This window comes from Orbicella faveolata, unplaced genomic scaffold, assembly GCF_042242905.1.
Source record: "Orbicella faveolata isolate gen_17 unplaced genomic scaffold, um_ofav_v1 contig_46, whole genome shotgun sequence".
Taxonomy (NCBI): domain Eukaryota; kingdom Metazoa; phylum Cnidaria; class Anthozoa; order Scleractinia; family Merulinidae; genus Orbicella; species Orbicella faveolata.
In genome coordinates, this window is record NW_028301576.1 from 12741638 (window position 1) to 12760199 (window position 18562).

General features: G+C 41.1%; 1 pseudogene; it reads right to left on the reverse strand.

The window, feature by feature from the left end:
• Nucleotides 1-995: 995 nt before the first annotated feature.
• LOC149098450 (uncharacterized) lies at nt 996-3037 on the reverse strand (annotated as a pseudogene).
• Nucleotides 3038-18562: the final 15525 nt, after the last annotated feature.

Consider the following 18562-nt stretch of genomic DNA (forward strand, 5'->3'; position numbering starts at 1 on the left):
GCACGGGTTAAAGAAATGAAGGCGACGAAGAAGCAGACGAAGACGGTCTTACACCTATCGTATTGGAAGCCAGATACGTAAGAGAGATTCCTGGCTTGTATAACTGCTGTTACATCTTTCAGTATAAACTTCTTCGCTGTGCCAGAACTTTCTTAAAACGCGAAGACTAAAGTCGCCTTACGCTTGCTTACCATTATCATGCACGTGGTATCACAAACACTGGCGGGCTGACAAGTTCGCTGTTTATCGCTCACTCATTTTTATCTGTGGACATTTATATTTTTCAGGTGCCAATGTGAACACTGCAGAGACGAAAATTTATTTGGTGCGCGGGAGTTTCGTTGCTGCAGAGAAGTGGCCAACGCATCGAGAATATTGACCTTTGATGGGTCAATTGAACGCATTTCCTGCGTAACACTACGCGAAGATTTTATGGCACTCACTAACAGGACGGTGCTGCTTCAAGTCGCTCCACTACTGAGGGACAAAGAGGGCCGAAAGTACCGCCGTCGATCTGAAGTTCCTGAAAACGAGTGAGTTCAGTTCAACAGGGAGATTTTGAATCAACGTAGTTGCTCTGCAACAGTACTTTTCCCTCTGCTACGATGGCCCAGGATTTCACTTTTTCGGTCTAGTTTTGTTTTTCATAGCTCAGTTAAATTTTTTCATATCTGGTAACTAAATTAAAATTGTAACTGGACTGTCAAGAAATAACTCTGTATTATAAGAAATAATCCTGGTCCATCAGTGTCTGGTTTATAACCTCACCCACCAAATATCCTCACCAAGTACATTTATCCATAGTTCTTAGCGCACGAAAACCTTAATAACGTTCATAAAAGCGTGCAGAAACGTTGTAAAATCTTCAAATCTAGGCTACTCGATGTCCTTAGTACAGGGACAAGTATCGTAAAAATTTGGCTTTCTTTGTGCCTTGTAGGCTGTGTTAGGTTCGCAAGGTATTGTGGTAAAATGTACAGCCGCCATCTTTTTTCCTACGGTGGATTGCACACTGTTGAAAAATTAAACTCACAATAGGTAGGTGGTGATGCAACCTCGCGAACAACTTCCTCACCCAGCTTGTACTTGGGGTTAGTAACTTTAAAGTATTTCTTGCCATCCTTGGTTAGCTGGGTATCCCTGTGAAGATGTGCATTAAAATGGAGGCTTGCGAGGATGTGCCTGGAAATATATCCATGTACACATAAAATCATTATCATTACCATAATGAACACAGTTGTTCCAGGTTTTGGAAATGGTTACCAGTTCCCCATCCAAAGCAATCATGTAGTGTACCTTTACGTAGTTACATGTATTTGAATAGTTCAGAACATGACACTTTTCTTTTGCTATTATTCAAATCCTTTGTTTGACTACAAATCAGTTACTGATTAAATACGAGTATTTAATGCCTCGAATAACACAAGACATGTGATACCTGCAAAAAGTTCCCAATCAGGAGAATCCGATCACTTTAGGGTGCCAGTGGTTGAGGGTGGCCTGAAATCCCTCTAAACAACTTGTTTGGGCATCTGGGGAGAGGTTTTAAATGTCCTTCAACAGTAGTTTACTGCTAAGCAAACTTGTAACTTTGTCATAGGCAGCAGTACCTACAAAGAGAATACATTCCTGACCTTCATTGCAAAGAGTAATAAAGTTTATTGGTAGTGACTAGGTGGAAACCTTGTTACTAGGTTTGATTGGCTTTGTAGTAGTCTTGGGTAGCATAATACCTAATATTGTACTACTCATATATTACATTTTATGTTCTTTTTTTGTTAGACTGAAAAAAAAAACACAAAAAACTAGTGATCAAGCATGTGTGTTGTTAAATATTACTTCTCAAACACTGTAAAATGCGATGCAGTGTAACTCATCAATTTTAATCCACTTTCTAGGTGGGAGTTCCTCATGGTTACACTTCTGGTAGAGAGGATCAGGGTGGTTGGCATGTTTATTTGCAACATGTCTAAGGAATGGTGTCCATTTTGCACTTCTCTAATCCATTTGGCAATCCCTCGGTACCGGTCAGACACAAGTACACTAATTTTCAAGCCAATTTGCTGCAGAAATTGAAAGAACCGTTTTGCTCCCTCAAGTTCAGTTTGTTGGCTGCCCCCAGTCTCATTTGCCTACCGAAATAGATACACAAATTCTTTGTTATTGAAAGATTGTGCTGCAAATGTAGTTTTTACAATAACTGCAGAAATTCTTGCACGCTCATTGGCTAATTGTCATTGTCAATAACCGGACAGAGACATGAATGTATAATTTATGCGATACGTCAAGGAGCGTTAACAAGCGAAAGTGACAATGTTATGAGGAAATTCATGATCAATAACAGGACAGACGCATGAAAAACTGACGTCAATTTGTTAAACTTAACCATTTGAAAGTGCAAAATGTTAACTTCAGCCCTGGCACACCCCGTCCCCCCATCCCCCTCAAAAGGCTGAAAAGGCGTCACCAATTAGTATAATAATGCTGATACAATTGACACTTAATAAAGCTTTACCATTGCCGCTGCGGCTATTGCTTCTGCTACTGCTACTACTACTACAATTCACTGGCACAACAGTTGTCGAAAAATTGTAGTACTAAAACTATGACATGAAGTCAATGGCTTTCATACCTGAAAAAGTTCAAAATGCACCACTTTCATTATGCTTGTAGAGAACATTGTGTAAACTCCGTACTTGGCCGAGTGTTCCATGGAGTCAAATCTCCCATCTCCTGACCATACCAAATCTTTCATGTCCTTAAGCTTACTAACAAGGCCAGCTCTGTACAACTCCCAGTGGCGGATGACAGTTGGGAAAATGAATGACCGCTGGTGTGAGAAGAAGGTACGAGGTGAGTAGCAGCACAATCCCAGGTGATGAAATAACAGCAAAACCTTACTTGTTGAGGCCCCAGCCATCAATACAGCCAAACTCAGCGGCATATTACCTGCAGGATATTTGCCATGAGGCATGTAACTTTGTGAATTCCAAACAAAGCCTTTACATTTGCCACACTGCTGCTTCACTGTCACCATGGTGCCGTTTTGTCGCATGGTGACTCGCGGATTTTCAGCTATGCAGTTAAAGCAGAAGAGCAAGAACAGCTTCAAAAGTATCTCGTAAACTACAATGAATTTTGGTTGGTTGTATGTATATATAGTCGGGGGCAGTTGTATCCACACTGAAAAAAAAAATTAATAGTTGTGTGTCAGTACATGTAACATGTTCAGAATGTTGCAACCATGCATACATGTTGGGCAAAGATAATTAAATGCAAGGCAGTACTTAGGAAAGTGCAAGATTTCTTCAATGCCCATGCTCATAATATAGCAATCACAGGTTGCATTAATACAATGTACATGTACTTAACCAAGCTGTGATCAACTTTCACATACATTTATTTTTTGCTTCAGTCAAATACAAAATAGAAAACAAAAATTATAGCTAATACAATTTTTAAGGCCCTGTTTGCTTTTTTTTTTTTATATGTTGTGAATGCAGGAAAGATACACATCTACCTTAAGATCAACATTGCATAAATAAATAAATATTAAATAAACAAATAAATAAGTAAATAAATAGATAAATAAATAAAACTACTTGCTCAAAATATTATACATGTATTGTGCAAAAATGTCCTCTTACTGGATGTAATTTTGATCTTCCTGCCTTTCTTCCTCATCCTCAGTAGTACCTTCATCTTCAGTGCTTTGCCCTCCTGGGCCCCACTTGTCATCTTTGTTGTCACCCTCATCTTCAGTTTCATTCCCAGTACTGGACCAAACATAATAGTTTGCTGGATGCTTGGATTCTTGTTTGCTGCTTTCCTGCTCTTCTGTGTCATCTTCTGCCTCCATTTCCCTGTCTGATAAATGCTTAAGTGAAACAAAACAAAAGATATTTACAGGTCATAATTTTCCTGAGAGGGTGAAAAGATATGCAAGGCAACCAGGCGAGTGAATAAATAGAGATGTACAACATATACAGTACATGTATGGCAATAAGGCAAAGATTGGCAAATATGTTTATGGCAAAGAGACAAAGACAGATGAAACTCATGCTTTCGAGCTCTGTGATGGTATGCCTCAGGCTTGACACTTCCTCTTTTAAACTCTGCACTTTCTTTTTCAGTCGATTGTTGGCTCTCAGTAAATTGTGGCTTTTTTTGGCCCTGGGAGTACAGTCTTTGCAGCTATAGGCAGTTGAGAGCGGTGTGCTAACAACTGAAGCACCTGATGTTTATGAACTGGCACTGCACGGGTCCTCTACAAAGGAAGCTGGTGTACTTGCAACGTAGTTTTCCACTACAAGAGATGCTCATGAAGGTGTACACATCTCATCATCATTTGAGGGCTGTGGTTAAAGGTTTGTTAGGTCTTGTTCCTCTGTCTCTGTCACTATAATTTGTAATTTTGGGGTTGTGTCCACCGTGCTGGATTGTAGAGCAGTTGTGGCTTCTGGGCTGGTGACCACTGTGGTAGATGAGGTCTTTCTTTTCTTTCTTGTGTTCACCTCAGACAGAGCATCAAGTTCCAGCTAAAATAATAAATATTTTCCAATATCAGTTCCAGAATATTTAAAAAGAAAATTTTGCATATTTCAAACACAACACAAAGTTGAACTTCATAATAACATGCACAACTTTTTGATGTAAAAGATTTGAAAAAAATTACCTTCATCAAAACCAAAAGGAAAATCAACCAAATACGAAAAACGTTTCAAATTTAGCTACATCAACAATGCAGTTTTGGGCATAACCGTGTGATAAATGGGGATAAGTTTCAAAAACATCGAAGCCTATAAGGCATTCAGGAGGGAGAATAAGCTAAGATCATCAAGCATATATAGAGTATAAAAAGCAGGAATAAAAGTTATTGTACGAATATTGATATGTAAAAACGATAGTAAGTAGCTAGCTGACATCAGAAGTTCGGGATTATGGAATACATCTAGCGCATAAATTACGACTAAAAACACATGGAAATCTTACTTGTCTTTTCCTGCGATCACTAAGCTCCTCCGGAGCTGGCGGAAAAATGGTGTCTCTGGCCGGCACAGCATCTTTCTCCAGGCACCAATTCATTTTTAGACCCTTGGCCCCCATGCTGCTGAGTACAGCCAGGTTTCTCTCATGACACGATTCTTCGAAATGGGCCGAACAAAGCGACGTGAACCTCGATGCTATTTTCTATGCTATTTTCTTTTCCTTTAGTATACCTGCCACCGTTTTATAAATTATAGGCGTGAGATTTTTATCCTGGGAATGCTGCGTTTTTCGAAGACGATACGAGCATATGCGAAGATTCTCGAAGACGTCTGATGACTTTCCCGAAGACGTCCGAAGTCTTCCGAAGATGATGTTATCAAAATTGCAGACAATAGCGGAAGCGGAAACAGCCCTAACATTTCGCAGTCCCGCTCTCAGGACGTGTATCGCCAGACGCGACCTCGCTCACAGTGCTTTCCATTTGAGGAAGGAAGTATCGTCATTTTCACATAGTTTTCATTTCTTACATATGCATCAGTTTAAGTTTACATAATTTTGGAAATTGTGTCAAGCAAAGCTGCAGCCACTCACATTTTTCAATCAGGCGTCAGAATTTGGCCTGTAAGCGAGAGCCAGCGTGAGATCGAAGTTTTCAATCCGCAGACGTGAGACTTACGCCTAAGGAGTGAGACTTGGCAGGTGTACTTTAGTTTTTTAAAACCGCACTTAACCGTACCTTACCAAAACTTACCGTACCAAACCGCCGTACCGCGACAGAACTGTACACTTATACGTGATGATGATTTGCCCCTTAGCTCCAGTTGGAGCATAGGCCATTGACCAGTTGAGTTCTCCATCGGCTTCTGTTCTGGACAGGTCCATGTGTGGTCCTACTTCCTCATATCAGACCACAACTCTCCTCTAGGAGTTCCTTGGGCGACTCCTCTTCCTCTTGCCCTGAGGGTTCCAGCATAGCGCCTGCAGGGTGATGCTGTTAGCCGGTTTCCTTAAGGTCTGACCTATCCACCTCCACTTTCTCCTTAATATCTGAATCTAAATTGGCTCCTCGCCTGCTCCTTCCCACAGCATCTCGTTCGTTATCCTGGCTGTCTAACCGGTTTTTTTTAAAATACGTCTAAGGCACTTGTTGGAGAAGGACTGTAATTTCTGGGTCATTCGTTTAGTTGATCTCCAAGTTTCTGAACCGTAGAGGAGGAGTGCTTTCACATTGAAGTAAAAAATTCTAAATTTGGTTCTCCGTAAGATTCCGTGGGAGGACCACACTTTCCTCAACAAGTTGAAAGCTACTCTGGCTTTGTTCATCCTGACCTTGATGTCTTCATCGGAACCCCCGTCAATGCTGACTACTCTGCCTAGGTAGACAAAAGATGTTACTTCCTCCAAGATGGTATCGCTGATTGTGACTGGTCTGTTGTTGGTACAGATGACTTCAATAAGATAAGATAAGGACTTTATTAACGTGTCGAAGTCGCTAGCATACAATGGATACTAACTGGGGACACCTAACTACGATTACTTATCTAATAATTATTAAAATATGAAATACATGTACATATGTAAGTGGTTTAAAATATAACCATGGTCTTGTTCACATTTGGATGCAGGCCTAGCTTGACGGAATTAGCTGTTAATCGTGCTGTTTTGTCCAGCATTTGTTGGTTGTTACTTGACGCAAGGGAGATGTCATCTGGAAACTCTAAATCATCGAATTGCTCCACCAAGTTCCACTGGATCCCATTCGCTGCTCTCTGTTGTTTCCTTCATGATCCGGTCAATAGCAAATAGGAACAAAAATGGTGCCACCAAACAACCTTGCTTGACCCCAGTATTGACGGTAAAGCTCTCTGCAAGTCCACCAGCATAAAGGACTTTGCAAGTCATCCTATTGTAGGAGCTTTTGATGATTCGAATGAATCTCCCTGGTATGCCATAGTGTCTCATAAGGCACCAAAGAACACTTCTATCCAGGCTATCAAAAGCCTTCTCGAATTCAACAAAATTGAAGAAGAGAGAAGTATTCCATTCAATAGACTGCTCAATTATTATCCTAATTGTGGCTATCTGGTTGATACAGGAGTGGTCCTTCCTGAAGCCAGCCTGCTGCTTTCTCAGTGTAGCATTCACAACCCCCTTAAGACTTAGCAGGATAATTCTTTTCAGTACCCTCCCTACCACCGACATCAAGGATATTCCTCTGTAGTTCTTGCACTCTCTTTCTTTGGCAGTTTTACAATGTAGCTCTCATTCTGGTCCTGGGGCATCTCCTCCTCTTCCCATATCTTTCGAAACAAACTATGCAGGATATTCGATGATAGATTGGGATGTGCTGTCAGAGTCTCTGGTGGTATGTTATCTGGGCAAGCTGCTTTCCCTGCCTTTAGCATCTTGATTGAGCTCACAATCTCCCCTTTGAATGGCCTCCCGCAGTTCACATTCAGCTCAGTTGAAGCCTCCGGAATTGATGGAACTTCTTGAGGGGGAAGTCGATTTAGGAGTTCATAGAAATATTTTGCCCACCGCTTAAGCTGCTCATCTTCACTTGTCGAGATATTACCCTCCTTATCCTTTACTTGGCTGCTAGTCTGTTGAAATTTACCTGCCAGCCTCCTTGTGGTATCATAAGAATTTCATACAGCCATGTGCTGCAGCCTCCTCTACCTTAGTCGCTGAGGCATTGTAATATTCCCTTTTATCATGTTTGATCTTCTGCTTTACTTCCGTATTTGCTGCCTTATACTTCTTTTCGGCCTCTACCTTTTCTCTCCTCGTCCTGCTCTTATTACACTCCTCCATAAGATATTTTCTTTTGCTGATAGACTCCATGGTTCCTGGTGTAATCCATTCCTTATGCTCGGTTGTCTTATTCCTTGGCACTTCTGCACATATCCTGTTAATACTCTCTTTGATGTTATTCCATTGATCCTCTTTGGTCAGATCTTGTAGAGGCTGAAATCTATTAGACAGCGACACCCGGAGGCTTTGTACTGTATCGTTATCCTTAAAGTAATGCACATTGTGCTTACACGTAAGTAAATCATACCATCACGAACGGCATCGTTCAACCGAGATTTGGATCATTTTGATATGTCTTAGAAGTCTATAACCTGCTGTAATCAACGTATGGAAATACAACTAGCTGTAATCCTTGTGAGTTTGTCGAATCTTTATATGCACTCACACGTCGATCCGCTTTGAGTCTGGAAACTGAGGACCCAATCAATAGACGAAAAATAGAATTCACTTTGACTTGTTGTTTTCAAAAAGTGATTCTGATGCTCGCAATTAGAGGTTCGGGAAATCATTCATCAATTCATTTTATTTCAAACCTCTTGGTATAGTTTCACAGCCACCTCTGTAAGCTTTAATGATATGGGGATTTAGGTATCTACAGTTAAAACCGAGCTAAACCGGACGCGCTATACCGCTTGGACGCAAAGCATCTCTAAAGGTATGTACGGTAACCTTATTACCACGGTATGCCTCTCACGGTAACCTTAATTTCAGACAGTTCGTTAAGAAGGCATTTCTTTTTCTTTAAGAACTAGAAAACTATAGTAAATTAGTAACTACTAGTATAGAGGGGTGGTCTTACAGGAAAGATATGACCGACAAAACAGGATGAAAAACCCCTTACCAGTAGATAATTTCAGGACATAAAGGGGATAAAGGTTAATCTGACAAATTGCATTGTGCCTATCATGTAGACGAAAAAATAAAAGAGGCTTCCTGTAGTGTTATATTTTGTTCTTTTTCTATACCACCTTCAAAATAAAAGATAAATCTAACACGGGAGTACCAACCTCCAATAGGCTTTTGTACATTTTGCTAGCATTTTTTCGAGCATTTTAGTAAGGCATTTTTGTGGCATTTTCCCGGAAAATTAATGTTTTTTTCACAGTAAAAAAATAGAAATAATTTTTTTTACGAGAAAATGAAGACTTAAATTGAAATTGACAATAATCGACAAGAACTGAGAAGGTTACATTGAAACATCAGTAATGTTGCAGTACAACAGCAAATAACTTTTTAGGGATAGTCTACTACTTAGCCTCTTGACTTAGGTATGACTTAATGGGGAAAAAGGATTAACAGGACAACAGATCATTTAGGTGATTATCCTTCGGTATATTAAAACTATTATATACGTTGTTAACTTTTTATACTACGTACACGTTTATGTTAATTACCCTAAGGTGTTAATTGTGGTAAAACGTTAAAATAATTGACATTTAAAAAACTCTATGTATGAGAATTAACCCAACATTGAATTTAGCGACTTTTTGGTGGAGACCAAGCATTTTAGTGGGAAATATGGAGCATTAAAATGGAGCATTTTAGTGGGGAAATAAAAGCATAATGTACAAAAGCCTACCTCTCAAATGAATAATCCCATGGTCTGAATTAGGTGTATCATGTAAACACGTTAGCAGAATCCGTCTATTTTCTTTTAAAATAGCAGAAGTGTTGCGTGACTACTGAAATGACGGGTGAGAAGGAGACTAATTCAAACGAGAAGTAACAACAAATTTGATTTCCACACTTACCCCTATTGTATCTTCAGAGTCTAAAACCAATGTATAATTATCCAAGATGTCGGTTCTGTTGTTTATAAGATTGATGGCAATCTTCATGGCGGTATGATATCCATATCTATCATCCTTCATAAAAGGAACAAACGCTTCCACGTGAATTTCCTTTTTTTCTGGGTCTTTAATAGTTGCAGTTGAATTTTCTTGATGTAGGTATGGTGCATTTATATCAAAACGAGCGCTTGAGTTGGTCGACTTCTCACCGCACAGTTGAGAATGTGATTTAACTTCCCCGTGATTGCCTTTAACCAGCATCGCAAAGCATGTTACACCGAGGAAAACGTTTGCGAATCTTTTACCCCACATGCTTAAAAGATAAAAAGGAATATTTAATCAAGTGTTTTTATGTAAATGCCCTTCAAAAAATTACTGAGTTCTAATTGGCTGTAAAAAGTAGTGTAGCTTCCCAGTAAAACTAGTGCGGAAAGTGTACAACGAGCGTAAAGTAGTTATTTTCGCTACAGTTCAAAGAAATTGGTCACTTAATTACCATTGTTTTCAAAAGGTAAAAATTAAACGTTTTCTCATATAAATATATAATAAATTAAATGATATTTTAACAGGAGGCCTCCAATCAGCTAGAGGCTGTTTTCAGGAGGGTCCTCTAAAACATAAAAGTCTAAAATATACATTAAATGTCCAAAATACAGAAGTATTAAAAGCTAAATATAAAACTTAAGACTACAATTAAAGTGCACCTAACCCCCATTTTTTTTTCGCTAATACGAATCTACTTGTTATTTGAAATACTTCTGCGAAAAATTTTTTGGATTCGGTTAATCCTCGATTTTCTGTACCCCGACGAAATCTCGAAAATAGCTCTAAAACACCGCCATTTTGTTTCGCGACCGAGTTTGAGGAGAATGGGTCTAGCGGCTGTTGTGACGTCTACCCAGGAAGGTTGAATATCTCACGTCCTCTCATTCCCTTCAGGATGGTGCAGAATGCCGAGTTATTTGGGCTTACGATAGTCTTCAGTGAACAACACGCGTTTACTTCAAGACGCCATCTTTAATAACCAACATGCATCTCGCACGTAACTAACTTGAACAATACTTCATGTAAGCTAACACAACATCTCCCCCCATTGTTCAAGAGTATCTAGGGAACGAACTGAGCATGAGAAGACTGACAAACAATATGGAATCTTATAACACAGCGTCATCTCAAACTAAACCTAGATTCTCTCTAACTTTCAGCGATGGTTTTGTAATTCTCTTAGGCCTAGTAGCAAGAATGGGTGTTACAGGGGGTACTTGAATGTCTTCCTTTGTAACGGGAATGTCCTTCCGAACAGGTGTTGGCGCTTTGTCCTCAGCGGGAACTTGGTTCACCATTGGTGTCGGTCGCTCATGTTGCTCCCGCTGATTTGGCAGTGGAGTAAGGTGAATACGGTTTCTTCTTATCGTGCTGGTCGGTGTTTCAACTTTATACGACCGAGGTGTTGATGCTGCTTCAATGACTTTTTCTGACCGCTGAAGGTCCTTGACGAAAACGTCAGTACCCGGTCCAATTGAAGGCAAGGGCTTGGCTTTGTGCCTCATGTTGAACACTGTTTCCTGCTTCAATTTGCTCATGCTTTCTCTGCACGCAGGTTATCCAAGTCAGGCCAATGTGGGCTCATCTGGGTGTGGAATAACGGAACGCTGTTCCTAATCTGCCTTCCCATCAGCAACTGAGCAGGAGAGAACTTGCATGCTAGTGGTGTTGAGCGATAGGCTAGTAATGCTTTAGCACGGTCTTTTTCCTTTGTTAGAAGATTTTTCACAGTTCTAACTCCACGCTCAACCTCTCCATTTGCTTGGGGAAATCGAGGACTACTTGTGCTATGCTTGAATCCCCATTCCTTGGCAAAGTAAGAGAATTCTGCACTGTCAAACTGAGGACCATTGTCAGATCGCACCTGCTCTGGGATCCCATGTCTTGCAAATATCGACTTAAGTGCTCTAATGACCTCACTTGACTTTGTAGTCTTCTGCATGGCTGCTACTTCCACGTATCTTGAGAAGTAGTCTATAACAATAAGGTAGTCAGCACCTTTCAGCTCGAAGAGGTCTGTGGCTACGATTTGCCAGGGACGGTCAGGTAAGGGTGTCGTGATAAGCGGTTCAGGCTTGTTGTCCCTTTGAAGAGCGCAAACTCTGCATTGTTGCACCAGATCCTGGATTTCTCGGCTGAGTCCTGGCCACCAGACAGAGTTTTTGGCCCGCTCACGACACTTAGTGATTCCCTGGTGTCCTTCGTGGATCTTATCCAGTATCTCAAGACGCATGGAAGAAGGGATCACGATCCTGGATGCTTTGAGCAGAATGTTCTGCACCACAGACAGTTCACCCCTGCTTGACCAATAAGGTTTCATTGCATCGTTTAATGAATACTTGTCAGGCCATCCCTCACAGCAGTACACTTTGATCTGCCTGCAGACAGGATCCTTCTCCTGTGCTTCTATGATCTGCTGTAATCGTGCGTCTGAGGCAGGCAGTGATGAGATCACGCTTCCAATGTGTACATGCATTTCGTCATCGTCAATTGTTGAATTCACTGTTTGGCTTCGGGGTTGGAGTCTTGAAAGCGCATCGGCTATGTACATCTTCTTTCCAGGAACATGCTTGATCTCCTTGAAGTGGAATCTCATCAGTCGCATTCTAAATCTTTGAATTCTTTGTGGAAGTTGATCCAGTGTGTGAGTACTCAGGAGTGGCACCAGGGGTTTATGGTCTGTTTCCATTGAGATTGATTTTCCCACAATGTACTCCCAGGATCGTTCACATGCCCATGTGAGTGCTAGGGCTTCTTTTTCGATTTGTGCATATCTGGTTTCAGTGGGCGTCATCGCTCGCGATATGAATGAGACTGGTCGCCAGGAGTTGACCGGTTGGAGTTGAAGAATTACCCCACCTAGGCCAAAGGATGAAGCGTCAGCTACCACTTTGGTTTCCTTGTTTGGATCGTACAGAACCAGTACTGGAGCTCGTGTGAGGTCAGATTTGATCTGCTCAAATGCTTTCTGTTGGTCACTTCCCCATGTCCATTGGTTCCCTTTGTGAAGAAGGTCTCTGATGCTCTTTGTCTTGTCAGCGAGGTGCTCGGAAAACTTGCTTAGTTGGTTCACCATGCCAAGAAATGTCCTCACTTCTTGCACGTTCTGAGGTGGCGGTAGGTCTGCAATTGCTTGTAGCTTTTCAGGATCTGCCTCAATTCCATTGAAGCTTATAACGTGTCCAAGAAACTTGACTCTGTCTGTGCTGAACTGGCATTTGTTTAGGTTGAGTGTCACGCCAGCTTCAACCAGACGCTTGGGTACTGCTTCTAACCTCTGATCGTGTTCAGTCTCATCTTTGCCATGGACTAAAACGTCATCTATGTTGCATTCCACGCCATCTAATCCCTGGAGGATCTGACTCATATTCTTCTGGAATTTCTCAGAACCAGAACTGATTCCGAAGGGCAACACATTGAAACAGAAACGGCCCCATGGAGTGATGAATGTTGTCAGTGGTCTTGATTCCCACGCTAGCTTTATCTGCCAGAATCCTGAGTTGGCGTCAAGTTTAGAGAACACTCTGGAACCTGCCAATCTTCCGAGAGTTGTGTCTACTGCTGGAAGTGGATGGTTCTCTCTCTTGACGTACTCAATCAGCTTGCTCAGGTCGACGCAGACCCTGACCTTGCCATTGCTCTTCGGGGTCACCACCATGGGAGCGCACCAATCAGTGGGTTGGTCAACTCTGGATATGACTCCTGTCTCCAACATCCTGTCTAACTCTTCTTTTGTTTTCTGATACAAGGGGAAGGGTATTTTCCTTGGAACTGACACTTGGAAAGGTTTAGCATCCTCTTTGAGTGTGATACGGTAACTGTCCTCCATGACACCTAGTCCTTCGAACAACTTGGGGTATTTGTCTGTTACTTTACTCTTGTAGTCATCACTGCTCAGGCTGTCAAGTCTGCTTATCAGCTTCAGAAGTTCAACTGGCTTTCTTCCTAGCAAAGGTCGCTCCAAATCCTCTATTACATACACTTGCTCCTTAGCAATCTTATCTTGCACTTGCAACTCTGCTATGAAAGTTCCTAGACAGCTCAGTTTCTGTTTACATGGTCCCATGAGTAGCCTGGTGGTACTGCTAAGTGATGGAACTGGTTGCAAACTGTGATACAGGCTGGGTGGAATAACTGTTACATCCGCACCGGTATCCAATTTAAATTCTGCTTGCAGTCCATTCAATGAAACTTTAGCTTTCCATGAATCTTCTGTACTTCTTTGGGCAGCAGATAGTTCAGTGAGTTCACCTAGGAAGAACTCTCCTTCTTCTTGTCTCCCAGGAAAATTCACTTCACCCACTCTCTTGTCTGATTGAGATCTGCAGGCCTTTGCCCAATGTCCTACTTTGGAGCACTTGTTACATTTCGATTCTCTGGCTGGACATAGTCTCTTTGGGTGTGGTTGACCCATGCACCTTGAACATTGTGCTTCAGGAGTCTTCCCATTTTTAGACTTGGGTGGTTGCTTTTTCTTCTTCATATCTTCTTTAGAATCTTTTCCCTTTCCTTTGGACAAACGATCAACATGCGCTGGTGGTGGGTCAGATTTGGTTTCCTGTAGGAACGTTTGCTGCTTTTTAACTGTCTCCGACTGCCTGGTTTTTGTAATTGTTTTCTCTAAAGTCAGCTTGGAATCCAGTTGCAGCTGTTCAGAGAGCTTCTTGTCTTTTATCCCTACCACAATTCTATCTCGGATAAGATCGTCTCTTAGTGTTCCAAATTCGCAGTATTCAGCAAGGCAATACAAATCTGTTATGAAATTATCCACTGACTCACCATCTTGTTGACTTCTCAGGTTGAATTTGGCTCTTTCAAATATTACGTTTCTCTTTACCACAAAATGAGCTTCAAACTTGCCTTTCACCACGTTGTACTGCTTTGCTTCTTCAGTTGTCAGTCCGAATGACACTACGATGTCGTCAGCTTCTTCGCCCATCGAATAAATCAAAGTATTCACTTGGCTCTCGCCGTCCTTTTGGTCGAGTCCAGTCGCTTTTCGAAATCGTTCGAAACGCCTGATCCAACGGGACCATTCTTCGGGTTTGAAGTTGAACTTTTCAGGTGGTGGAACTTGGTAACTCGCCATGGGTATTTGTTGAACCATGGGCTGCTGTACAGCTGCGGCGACTTGTGGTTGTGCGGCGTGAGCGCCAGCTTCGTTCGGCTCTTCAACTACTTGAGGTTGTTCAGCTTGAATTCCGGCCTCGTGTGCACCTTGGTCTCCCATATTTCCGTTTTGTCTGATTCTTCTTCAGTTTAAAGGCTATTGGGAACTTCCCGCTGCCACCATGTCGAGTTATTTGGGCTTACGATAGTCTTCAGTGAACAACACGTGTTTACTTCAAGACGCCATCTTTAATAACCAACATGCATCTCGCACGTAACTTACTTGAACAATACTTCATGTAAGCTAACACAACACAGTACACATTCGAAAAGTGCTCAGAAACGCCTTCCAGAAGTGCTATCGGCTGTTGCAGCAATATCCCAGATATAAAGAAAGATAGACTGTACAATTTACTGGCGAAGAGAGGTCAATGCTACAATCTGAAGACGTAAACGGTGGTTGATTTTGTCGAACCGAAACAAGCGAATCGAGTCCGTGAGAACCATTAATTGAAGAACTCTCACCGGAATTTGCTCCGCAAACTTTCAAACGCTATTTTCAAAATTTTCTGCTTAAAGCCAACCAGCAATTCGTAGAAGTACTACCGACAACCTATATCTTCCAGTCCCGCAGTATTTATAACATAGCCGGCAAAGTTGTGTGATCAATCAAGAAGCGTTACGACTGATAGGTCACAACTGTACGCCGCCAACCAACACTTATTTCTCTTTCGATTTAGATAAAATTCGAAGATTAATCCTTAAGAATTACATGATAACAAAACTGTTAGACTCACAGAGTTTTCCGAAGGTTTGGAAATCAGCAGTGCGACAAACATTCTGTGCAATAGTTCGTATTCGTAATCTGTGTCGAAAATATGACCTCGTAACATTATCTGCGGACCGCTCAGGGAACACATCCTTTTCGCTTATCCGACGAATTTCACTGCAAACTTTGAGAAAAATTACATTGGTTATTTGGAGTTACGACTTAAAACGTGTGACAATGTAAAATCGGTAATTGTATGAAATGTTTCCTTCCGCCTTTGCTCAGTTCTCCCAGCTTCAAAAATACGGGTCCAAACAATTCTACGATTTTCAATCGATCGAAGCCAGCGTTTTGGAAGTCATTAAGTCTCGAAAACTGCAACACTTACGTCGCTCTAATAAACATGAAGCATTCCAGAAAGTAAAACACAAACTGGATTTAATAGAACAGCCATACCTTGACAAAATACATTCTCGCTAAGGACAAATGTAAACGGGCTATAAACATGCGTGGGAATCTTGTGTTTAGGTGACATACATACATACATACACGCATACACGCATACACGCATACATACACACATAATTTATTTGGTAAAGCAGGTTGGGGAACTGGCAAGACAACAAGTCCTGATGTGGACCGGCACTATCTAAAAGGATTAATTAATATACACTTAGATACGAAATTACCATCCAAACAGTCCTTGAGTTTTCTTTACTGTTTTTCGTTTGCCTGCTCCTCCACTTCGTATCTAGCTTTCCATTTCTAATATACAAGCAGCTCGTCCGCAAACAAGTCTTCCCCGTCGTCGCTTGAAATATTGCAAATTGCTCTCAAAGCTCTACAAGTAGTGAGTTCACAGTTGTCGAACGTGCTCGATCTAAGTTTATTTCGGGTTCTTCCGAATCGAAACTTAACTCTGACTCCAGTGACGAAAAAGAAATGATTCCGAAACAAAACTTGGCCGTTTTAGTCCCAAAATATATTGGAACGATTAGTTTTGTTTTCCATTTTATCGAGCAAATACAGAGAGCTGACTGAGGTGCCATTGTGTTTGGTTTCTGGGTAAAACGCGGTCGTGCAACACTTCAAGCGCGACTTTGAAAGGGCATAGAAAATCGAGGATTCAACCAAATTCAAACATTTTTTCGCCCAAATGCTTCGAATAACAAGTGGATTCGTTTTAGGGAAAAAGAATTTTGGGGTTAGGTGCACTGTAAGGTTTAAAACCAGACCTAAGATTAAACATACTGCTACTAACTAAGGACATAATGCTTTCATATCTCAACAATTTTCCACAAAATAAGCACATGCTAAATTTAGGTCTGAGAAAGGTCAAACAAGAAACCACAGCACCGGAGATGATTTCATTTCACCGAACATCGTAGCGCGATAAACACAAACATCACACACACCGAAGAGTTTGAGATCACCGCAACACCGCAAGTTGGGATTTTATTCCAGCCGCATCACCGCATTAAAAAAACGATCAACACCGCAAAGCCCAATGTCCCTCTCCGTCAGCGACCTTCAAAAATTCCAGTTTATTTTCTGACTTTAAAAGTCTGTCTGAGTTAAGGAGTAAAAATGCAAGTGAGTGCCAAGTGACCCTGAGATAGCCCAAAGTAAGCGTTGACGTCTAAGCCGAGACAAATACTAAGAAGAGATGTTCCGGTCGGAAAATAACGAGAAATTCGAGGCAAGCCTTGTTAGAGTTATCTGAGATATATGTGAAATAGTGTACTGTACCTTATAATCAATGTCAGAGGGCAATTTGATACTGAATTAGTCTTCGTTCGTTCTAGTTTGATTGAGGTTTTCTCAGTCGCTAATAAACTAAAGGAAGACTTAATTCACCAATTAGAATACTCAACATCTGCCACAAAGGCACCTGCACGATTTTGAGATGGTCCGGACGGGGTTAACTGACAAATGACAAATGGCACAAAAATAACTAAAGAAAGACTTTTAATTAAAACTCACCAATTATCAGAATACTCAACATCTGCCAAGAAAGAACCTGCACGATTTTGAGAGGGCCTGACAACTGACAAATGGCAAAAAATAACTAACAACAGACAAATACCCGAAAGTTGAACATACAACTTTTAAGACGAATGGAATTTTATTTCCGTTCGTCTAAAAAAGTGATGTTGGAAGGGTTTTAGGTCTTCGGTGAATTATTAGTAGCCACTGAACAGACAACTGACAAATGGCCGAAACTTCAACTGACAACTGACAAATAGACAAATTTTTAACTGTCAACTGACATTTGCACTCCCTCCCCCATCCAGACCCTCTTTGACACTGGAAAGTAACCCGTCTTTACCTAGCTTGTTACACGGTTTTTTTTTGTTTTTTGATGGGACTTTGAACATTGTCTTAAAAATGCAATTAAATATTGCCGTAATATTTCGATTTGTTAAAACTCAGAAATGATAAATAGGTACAGTCATAGAGAAATGGATAATGAAAACAAAATGAAACGGAACATGAAGGTAATTAAAGCACTAAACACGTTCGTGCCTCTAAAAGTCCATGGATCACCCCTAAGGCTTTGCGGACAGGCGATCCAAGTGATTGGATTAATTTTAAGAAGTTGCGTAATGCAGTGAACAGTGCTATCAAGAATGTAACAAAGTCCCACTGTTATAAAACCTTTGAAACTTACAATGGAAATTCCCGCGAGACATGGGAAACTATCAATGAGGTGACACTCCACAAATCGGATAAAGCTGCAATTAATGAGCTTGTTATGAGCTCAGTAGAGCGAGAGTAACTAATTCAACCGAGATCGCAGAGGGTTTTAATAAATGTTTCGCAGAAATCGGTCCCGAACTGTCCAGGGATATAGAAGAAGTGGGCACCTCCTTCGATGATTTTGTTGACCAAACCAGCAGTTGTTTTAGTTTCCAGCGTGTAACTGGTAACTCAATTGCACGTTTTGTCCCACCTAAATAAATTATGCAAGAGAAAGGCAACAGGTCTTGATTCTGTGTCAGCCGGACTGCTAAGAGAATGTCCAGATTTAATCTCTGGGTCAGTC